Raw genomic sequence first — 10,000 nt, forward strand, 5'->3', positions numbered from 1 at the left:
GAGTCTCGTTCGTTATCGGAATTAACCAGACAAATCGCTCCACCAACTAAGAACGGCCATGCACCACCACCCACAGAATCAAGAAAGAGCTCTCAATCTGTCAATCCTCGCTGTGTCCGGGCCGGGTGAGATTTCCCGTGTTGAGTCAAATTAAGCCGCAGGCTCCACTCCTGGTGGTGCCCTTCCGTCAATTCCTTTAAGTTTCAGCTTTGCAACCATACTTCCCCCGGAACCCAAAGACTTTGGTTTCCCGGAAGCTGCCGGACAGTTCTTAAGTTCGACACTGCCCGATCGCTAGTCGGCATCGTTTAAGGTCAGAACTAGGACGGTATCTGATCGTCTTCGAACCTCTGACTTTCGCTCTTGATTAAAGAAAACATTCTTGGCAAATGCTTTCGCAGTCGTTCGTCTTGCGCCGATCCAAGAATTTCACCTCTAACGGCACAGTACGGATGCCCCCGTCCGTTCCTATTAATCATTACCTCGTGCTCCGAAAACCAACAAAATAGAACCGAGGTCCTATTCCATTATTCCATGCAACATTATACAAGCGTAAAGCCTGCTTTGAACACTCTAATTTTTTCAAGGTAAACTTGCCGGACCACCGCAACACTCAGTTAAGAGCACCGCGAAGGCACCGACCAACAAGAACAACGAGGCCAGTGCTAGCCTTTCGACCGACCAACCTCGCCGTCCCTATATCCAACTACGAGCTTTTCAACCGCAACAACTTAAATATACACTTTTGGAGCTGGAATTACCGCGGCTGCTGGCACCAGACTTGCCCTCCAATGGATACTCGTTAAAAAGTTTAAAGTGTACTCATTCCAATTGCAGGACCTCGTACGAGGTCTGCATTGTTATTTTTCGTCACTACCTCCCCGAGCCGGGAATGGGTAATTTGCGCGCCTGCTGCCTTCCTTGGATGTGGTAGCCGTTTCTCAGGCTCCCTCTCCGGAATCGAACCCTGATTCTCCGTCACCCGTTACAACCTCGGTAGGCCGATACCGTACCGACGATAGTTGATAGGGCAGTTGCTTTAATGAGATGTCGCCAGCACTAGGCCGTGCGATCCGCAAGCTTATCCAGAGTCACCATTGTAACGACCCGAAAGCCGGTTAGTTTTGGTCTGATAAATGCGCGCCTCACGTCAGTTCGGCGCTTTACGCATGTATTAGCTCTAGAATTGCCACAGTTATCCATGTAAAAGCGTACAATCAAATGAACCATAACTGATTTAATGAGCCATTCGCAGTTTCACTGTACGTGAGCTCGTACTTACACTTGCATGGCTTAATCTTTGAGACAAGCATATGACTACTGGCAGGATCAACCAGATAACTATCCGAGGGCGTTTAAACCCGTTGCTCGACTGAGCGTTTTTACTGTATAAATACAGACCTTTTCTATCACTCGGCTTAAAAGCCTTGCGAACGTTACTGAAAGTCGGCGCCGGCCTTTTGCTGTTTAAAGCGCCAGCCCGCGTCGACTGCAGCATGCAGCTATACAACTGACTGTTCTTTCTCCCGACCAACCGTTTGCCTTCTGCCGGTTAACTCGTCAGCAGCAACACGCCATCTGTCTGCTGCAGTTACCCGCCTCGAGCCGTGCCTGCGTCGGCTACTCGTCTCGACGACTTCGCAAAGCTATAAGCCTACCGCCGCTGGACGCTTGTAGTTTTTCATACGCTGCTCCGATGCGTTTACATAGCACGTTCGCCGCCGCTGCAATAGCCGCGCCTCGGGTGCTAAACAGTAATGCTTTAAGCCCGCTTTCTCGCCAAGTCGACCGAACGCACAAACACGTCTCTCTCACTAGTGTAAAGTAATGCATACGCGTATGATGCTCAAATGTTGTTGTTGAACTTTTTTGCCGATTTTTCCCGATTTTTTTTAAATTTCTTTGTTTCTTTTCAATTTTTTTAATATTTTAAGCTTATTTATGCTACGTTTAAATGTTTTAATACTTTTTTTATACTTTATTTAATATGTTTAAAAGAAATAAATAAAAAATAATATATATAAACTACTTTTTATAATGTTTTAAATATGTTTGTTTATTATAAATAAGCTTTATTTGTATTATTTTTTATTTAAACTTACTTTTTAAATCTTTATATTTGTTTTATCGTTTTAAGCACATTGCGATAAATATAATAAACAAACAATTGAATAAAAATAATAATAAAAAAAAAAATAAAAATAAAAACATAAGCTTATTTTATATGTTTCATTTTATTTTTATTTAATAACCTTTTCAAACCTTAATACTCGTTTTATTTTTTTAAGCAGATCGCGATAAATATAATAAACAAACAATTAAATAAAAATAAATAAAAATAAAATAAAAAAATCAAACATAAGCTTATTTTATATGTTACATTTTATTTTATTTAAAACTTACAATTTAAACCTTTGTATTTGTTCTATTCTTTTAAGCACATCGCGATAAATATAATAAGCAAACAATTAAATAAAAATAATAATAATAAAAAAATCATAAACTTATTTTATATGTTTCATTTTATTTTTATTTAAACTTACTTTTTAAACCTTTATAGTTGTTTTATTTTTTAAGCACATGGCGATAAATATAATAAGCAAACAATTAAATAAAAATAATAACAAATAAATAAAACAATACAGCTAAACTATAAAAAGAAAACTAAATAACTGATAAATACTTGTAAAACATTATTTGAAAAATGTATTTTGAAACACAACACGATTGATTTATAAATAATAATATATTTTTAATTTGTGTAGTTTATTGAAAGTAGTCTCCTTATTTGCTTCTGGTTTTACTTGAGTTACACAACGTTAAATAAACATACTTAACTAAAAATACTGTCATTTTAATAAAACTAAGTACAAATACATTGAATTAACATAGAACTTTAAAAAGCCTTCGCTAGTATCTGTTGGTAACAGTAAATAACCTATTATGACTCACAATACAAGAGTGCGAAATTTATTTTTCATTTGATTTTTCAGGTATTTATTTATTTGTGGAAATAAACTTTTTTATTACATTAGAAACTAATAGAATTTTTCCTATAACTATACCTATTATTATATTTAGTATGCTTAAAAGTAATAAAATGAAACGTCGCGATTATATAATAAACAAACAATCAAACAAACAAAGAAAAAAAAAAAAAACTATTTTTTTAAACTTATAATTTTATAATTTCAACTATATGTCTTATTTTATTTTCATTTAAACTTACTTTAAACCTCTGTATTTGTTATATATATTTCAACACAATACGATTAAACTATAAGACAAACAACAAAATAAAATAATCACATTAATAAATACACTAAGCAAATAGCTAGAATAAATATAAATAGTTCAATATATACAATATATTTCTTCCATTTTTAAGTTACTTGTTAAACATATTTATTTAAACATGTTTCTTTAGAATATAAAACTAGCAGTTCTACAAATAAAGAAATTAAAAAGCCAATACACATAACACTAACTTTTCATAAATTAGATATGCAAATATGAACAAAATAATAACTAAATTGTTAAGCTTTTGTAAACTGTGAACTTATAAACTTATAATAACAATTGCATATTCACTATTCACAATAGCTTTTTATTTAGTACACAACTGGTCTGTAAATTGTGTAGTTTATTGAAAGTATAATCCCGTTTTGCTTCTGGTTTAAATAAAGTTATACAACACATACTAAAGTAAATTAAATAAAGTAATTCACTACTATCTATTATATAAAACCAATTTACAAAATACATTAAAATAAATAAAAATGAACTTTGAACTTATAATAATAACTGCATATTCACTATTCAGAATTGCTTTAAATTTAGTACACAACTGGTCTGTAAATTGTGTAGTTTATTGAAAGTATAATCCCGTTTTGCTTCTTGTTTAAATAAAGTTATATAACACATACTAAAGTAAATTAAATAAAGTAATTCACTACTATCTATTAAATAAAACCAATTTACAAAATACATTAAATTAAGTTAAAGTGAACTTTGAACTTATAATAATAACTGCATATTCACTATTCAGAATTGCTTTAAGTTTAGTACACAACTGGTCTGTAAATTGTGTTGGTTCTATTCAAGTACTCTCCTTGTTTGTTTTGTTTTAGTTGTATCACATTCAATACACATAATAAAGTAAACCAAATAAACTCTATTAATTTAAACTAAGTACAAATACATTAAGTTAATACAAAACTTTAAAAAGCTTTTGCTAGTATCTGTTGGTAACAGTAAATAACTTATTATGACTCACAATACAAAAGTGCAAAATTTATTTTCGTTTGATTTTTCAAGTGATTTGTTTGTGGACAAAAAAACTTTTAAGTTTTAGTATAAAAGACTAATTGTATTAATTTTAACTCAGAAAATTGTACTCTACAAGATGGTGCCATTATTTTTTCGATATCTCAAACTGGTCAAACCACTTTTTTAGCGCTCTAATTGGTTTAAACAGCAAATAACGTTATCTGATTGGCTTACGTTTTTATTTGCTAATAACTAGAATTTACTTTTCTTTTAAGCGTTAAAGAAATGTAAATAAACGAGTAATATGTATAAATAGGTCAGAAAGAAAAATAGTACAAAAAGATGAATTCAAAAAGCAAAAGCCTACGGCACGTGGTATTCCCAAGCGGTCACCCATCTAAGTACTAACCACGCCCGACACTGCTTAACTTCCCAGATCGGACGAGATGGGGTGTGCTCAGTGTGGTATGGTCGTAGGCGTTTGAAAGCGTTTACAAGCCTTTATAAACCCTTCGGTTTGTTTAAAAAACCTATTTGCACTTGATTTACAATCAATTTGATATTTTAAAATTATTCCTTATAAAATTTTAACCTGAATTAACCTTTTTTTTTGTTTTTTTTTATCAACAGTTACTCCCAAACTGTACTAAAACTGTATTGTAACTGTACAAAAGTGTTTGTTTAAATAATTGTTATCTATAAATTACCTAAGACCAGGACAAGTAGAAGTAAAGTTTATTGAATTATTGAATTAAATAAATAAAATCGTAAAATAAAATAATACAATATGTTTACAATTTGTCATTGATCTATCCATTTATGTTATTGCATTACAAATACAAACATTGCATACATTCAAGAGTATTATTCATCAATCTTTTCAATATAATAAGTTTTAAATTTATATTTATTTTTAAATAATTCCTGACATTTTAGATTACCTGAGATTTTTTTTTAATTAAATTAATTTTAGTAATTATATACTTGACGTTCTATTTTGTTTAATTTGATAACTCAACCATGTTTATATTTTTTTATAGTTTAACAGAACTATTAAACTAAAAGACATTACATACAGCTTCTAAAAGTTTTAAACACCTTAAAAAAGTAATATATAAAATAATTGATAAGAATATTAAACTTATAAAAATTTAGTAAAAGGTTATATAAACGTTATTTAAATTAATATAAGATAGTTAACTTATTTTTTCATTTAATGTGATATAATATAAATATATTTTGAGAGACAATTAATTAACGTAAACAATGTCATAGTGGAAACTGCATGTCTGCTAAAAACGTAAAACGCAAAACTGCTTTAATAAATCACTAAATAACAAAAAAATTGCCTGTCTAGCAGGCGTTCAAATTCAAATGACAAAGAAATTTAACTCCGGCTCTCAAGTATATGTCTTGCGTGACGACTAGCGGGACTCGATCTCACAACCTTCCGCTTATGAGTTAGCTGTCAAGACCAAAGACCCAACGCCACGACAAAGATAAAGAAATATTTTGCTATATAAATAGGTTGATTTTTATAATTTTGTCAATTACAATTACATGTCAATTACAGTGTCAATTTGAATTTAAATTAAATTAATTTTAGTAATTAAATACTTGACGTTCTAGTTTGTTTAATTTGATAACTCAACTATGTTTATTTATTTTTTACTAATTTTAAAATTATTATTATACAATATATTTGTTATATTATATTTATTTTATTACTTAAACTTATTATATACATTTAATATATAATATTATTAAATAACTTTATTAACGAATTAAAAACAAAATATTATTATTATGTTATTAATTTAGTGTTTTATTTTAAAGATATATTAAAGAACTAAACAGATATTACCCCTAAAAAACTTTGTTAATAATATATAAAAAGTACTCAAAGTCAGATTCGGAAATATATATACTGTTTTTTTTCATCAATATTGCAGGTCTGCGTAGCCGGGGGCTGTAATCTAGCTGCCAGCAGGCCTGAAATGGTGGCCACTATTGTTCAATGTTCAACTTCAAATTCTTTGAGATTATACTGTACTATCTATCTATTTAACAAATCTATCTAACAAATGTTGTTCAATCTAGGTTGTGGGTACTTGGGTCGAGTAATGCCTTTGACTTACAATCTGTTGTGGATTGTCAATATTTCTCTATCTATCAATAAACAAATCTATCTAATAAATGTTGTTCAATCTAGGTTGTGGGTACTTTGGTCGAGTAATGCCTTTGACTTACAATCTGTTGTTGATTGTCAACATTCCTCTATCTATCAATAATGATTATATTCAATATTAAATGTTGATTAATTCAGTTGTAAGAAAACCAGTGCGCTGGTTAGGTTGGGTAAGGCCTTCGACTTACAATCTTTGGGATTATCAACGTTCATCACAAGTACAGTAACGATCTCATTGAATTTCCAGTTGGAACATTGGATTGTAGTGGTGGCCTACTCTTTTTTGCCTAGTTTGACAAACTATTGTATATATATTGTATAACTTTATTTGTATTATTTTTTTTTTAAATTACTACTTATTATTAAAGAATTAAATTTTCTCCATTGTTTTCTCCATCGCGAACATTAAAAAAAAAAACTATGTATTTGAACTGTTTTTTATATGTTTTGTTTTATTTTTATTCAAACTTACTTTAAACCTCTGTATTTTTTATACAATACGATTAAACTATATAACAGAAAAATAATTAAATAATCAAACTATTGAATAAGCAGTTAAATAGTGTGTTTTTTTATGCTTCTTTCATTTTTAACTTACTTGTTAACCATATTTCTTTTATTAAAGTATAAAACTAACAGTTACTAAAATAAAATAATCATAAAGTCAATACACAAAACACTAACTTTTTATAATTTAAATATGCAAACATGAATATAGTTATGAAGTAAAGTTATTCAAAGCTTATAATTATGAAACTTTTGTATAATATTTTTGTTTTTTTTTTTGTAATAACTACAAAATTGGTATTTTAGTTTATTGTTAGTAACTAAATATTTATATTTATTATACTTAAAAAAAAACTTCTATACTAACTCTAATTTCAAAGCATATTAAAACATACAAATTTTACCAACTAAATATTTATTTTTATTTTTATTATTATAACTTTCAAACATAAGCTTGTATACCTTATATACCTATATACCTCATATAGGAGGCTTGACATAACATAACATTATTTAATTCTTTTTGTTTGAAATAAACTCATTTAGTTATTAGTAAATTACAACATAAATGTTTATAACAATAAAACTAAGATTTAGCTTTTGAGTTAGTAAACTTTGATAGTTTTCTTTTAATAGTTTAATAGTCCTTATTTAAGTTCAAACAAAATTGCTATATATTTAATACACATACAAAAGTAAACTAAGTAAACGTAATTCAATAGTTTCTATTAAGTAAAATTTATTACAAATACATTAAGTTAATACAAAACTTTAAGAAGCTTTTGCTAGTATCTGTTGGTAACAGTAAATAACTTATTATGACTCACAATACAAAAGTGCAAAATTTATTTTCGTTTGATTTTTCAAGTGATTTGTTTGTGGACAAAAAAACTTTTAAGTTTTAGTATAAAAGACTAATTGTATTAATTTTAACTCAGAAAATTGTACTCTACAAGATGGTGCAATTATTTTTTCGATATCTCAAACTGGTCAAACCACTTTTTTAGCGCTCTAATTGGTTTAAACAGCAAATAACGTTATCTGATTGGCTTACGTTTTTATTTGCTAATAACTAGAAGTTACTTTTCTTTTAAGCGTTAAAAAAATGTAAATAAACGAGTAATAAGTATAAATAGGTCAGAAAGAAAAATAGTACAAAAAAGATGAATTCAAAAAGCAAAAGCCTACGGCACGTGGTATTCCCAAGCGGTCACCCATCTAAGTACTAACCACGCCCGACACTGCTTAACTTCCCAGATCGGACGAGATGGGGTGTGCTCAGTGTGGTATGGTCGTAGGCGTCTGAAACCGTTTACAAGCCTTTATAAACCCTTCGGTTTGTTTAAAAAACCTATTTGCACTTGATTTACAATCGATTTGATATTTTAAAATTAATCCTTATAAAATTTTAACTTGATGTAAGTATTTTTTTTATTAATACCTTTTTTTTTTGGTGTTTTAATTACAATTACTCCCTGTAACTTTATTTAAGACTTTGTTTAAAAGATTGTTAACTATATTCTATATTAAATACTATGATAATTAGAAGTAAAGTTTATTAAGTAAACTAGATTAGATTAAACTAAATAAAAAATATTGTTAAAATAAACATGTTGTGTTTAGTTTGTTTTACTATTTCTCATTGTTCTATTTATAGATGGTATTGTTTTACTTCAAGAATATTTATAGTTAGTTTCTAAGGAATATCTCATACTACATCAGATTTTACGATTAACTTAATTTTAGGTAATAAAATATTTGACGTTTAATTTAATAACTCAACTATGTTTATGTTATAAAATGATAGTATATAATACACATACATTATAATGTAATAATATAACTAGTTGTATAGTATAACTAGTTGTTTACTTTAAAATGAATAATTAAGTGGAAGAATTAAAAGAACTCACATTTTTGAAGAGAGCGTGGAAAACCAGAATAGTCTTTTAAAACATTTATTAAATTATCGATAAATATAGAATACAATAGAACTAAACATATAAACGTAACTGTGGTTGCTTAGAAACTAAACAAGAAATTTTTTAATAAAAATATAAAATAGTAAAATAAAATAAAAGTAATATAAATTATATTTTTAAACTAAATAACAATTCACGAGCAATATTAGCGCAATGTCAGAGTATGAGTTTATAATAAAGGAATTGCTTCCTTGGTGTTGATACTTACCTTATTCAAATAGAATACATTTTCAGCAATCAGGCTTGTATTTATCTTAGCGCGCGTAACACAACGTTTGTGGGTTTTGGCACACTTTTGTCGATAGTGGGCGCCCCGCCTCTTAAGTACAGAAATTTCGGGAATTTTCGATTTTCGGAATTCTGACTCGACAGATCGTTTTTGTTTGGTCCAGAGACCCCGTAAAAATTTTTCAGCCCATTTGAGGCATGATGAAAAAATGTTATTTCGACCCCCTTTTTTTAGGGGTTACGGGGACATCGACCCATTTTTTGGGAATAAAAAACTCCTAGAAAAGGACCACTTTTCTTCTTTTTTCGAATTTCGACTTTTTATTTTTTTGGAAAATTTTTCTATTTTCTTTGTTTGTTCTATTATAAGGTCGAAAATATTTTTTTTGAGCTTCGCAACGCATAAGGACTAACGTAAGGTAAGTTTTAAAAGATTTTTTTTTCGATAATTTTTTCTATATTTTTTGTTTGGTCCATTACAAAGTCGAAAATATTTTTTTACGGCTTCTAAACGCGTGTAGATTAACCGTAGGTAGGTTATTTCGAAATTTAAATTTTTCAATATTATTAATATTTCGGTAGATTGTTCGATTATCAATCTTTCAGCACCCAATAAGTACATTAAAAAATAAAACATGAAATAAAAACATCAACTAAAATGAAAATAACATATTCTGTGAAAAAACCTGCGATAATTCTTTATGAAATTTTCTTTGTCACATAATTGGAAGCTAAGAAAAACCGGAAAATGTTTCTTGAAGCCATGTTTTTGTATGTTAAATATGTGCAAGCTGCCGATGTCAGAAGACTGTCGACAGCCGAAAAA

At 29.0% G+C, this 10,000-nt stretch overlaps 4 non-coding genes across 4 annotated transcripts in view; all 4 read right to left on the reverse strand.

Moving 5' to 3' along the window:
* LOC145848439 (small subunit ribosomal RNA) overlaps positions 1-1,340 on the reverse strand; it is a 1,808-nt gene extending 468 nt beyond the window's left edge. The window contains exon 1 of the ribosomal RNA XR_014371959.1: positions 1-1,340. This exon is cut by the window's left edge and continues 468 nt beyond it. This is a non-coding gene — a ribosomal RNA (small subunit ribosomal RNA).
* A 3,289-nt stretch (positions 1,341-4,629) lies between these two features.
* On the reverse strand, positions 4,630-4,748 carry LOC145848443 (5S ribosomal RNA). Its single transcript, XR_014371962.1, has one exon. It is a non-coding gene; the product is annotated as a 5S ribosomal RNA (ribosomal RNA).
* A 3,397-nt stretch (positions 4,749-8,145) lies between these two features.
* Positions 8,146-8,264, reverse strand: LOC145848445 (5S ribosomal RNA). The gene has a single exon (XR_014371964.1). It is a non-coding gene; the product is annotated as a 5S ribosomal RNA (ribosomal RNA).
* A 1,716-nt stretch (positions 8,265-9,980) lies between these two features.
* LOC145848438 (U5 spliceosomal RNA) overlaps positions 9,981-10,000 on the reverse strand; it is a 115-nt gene continuing 95 nt past the window's right edge. The window contains exon 1 of the small nuclear RNA XR_014371958.1: positions 9,981-10,000. This exon is cut by the window's right edge and continues 95 nt beyond it. This is a non-coding gene — a small nuclear RNA (U5 spliceosomal RNA).

The sequence above is a fragment of the Thalia democratica genome, unplaced genomic scaffold, assembly GCF_965202585.1.
Source record: "Thalia democratica unplaced genomic scaffold, ktThaDemo2.hap1.1 HAP1_SCAFFOLD_1422, whole genome shotgun sequence".
In the NCBI taxonomy this organism is placed as follows: Eukaryota; Metazoa; Chordata; class Thaliacea; order Salpida; family Salpidae; genus Thalia; species Thalia democratica.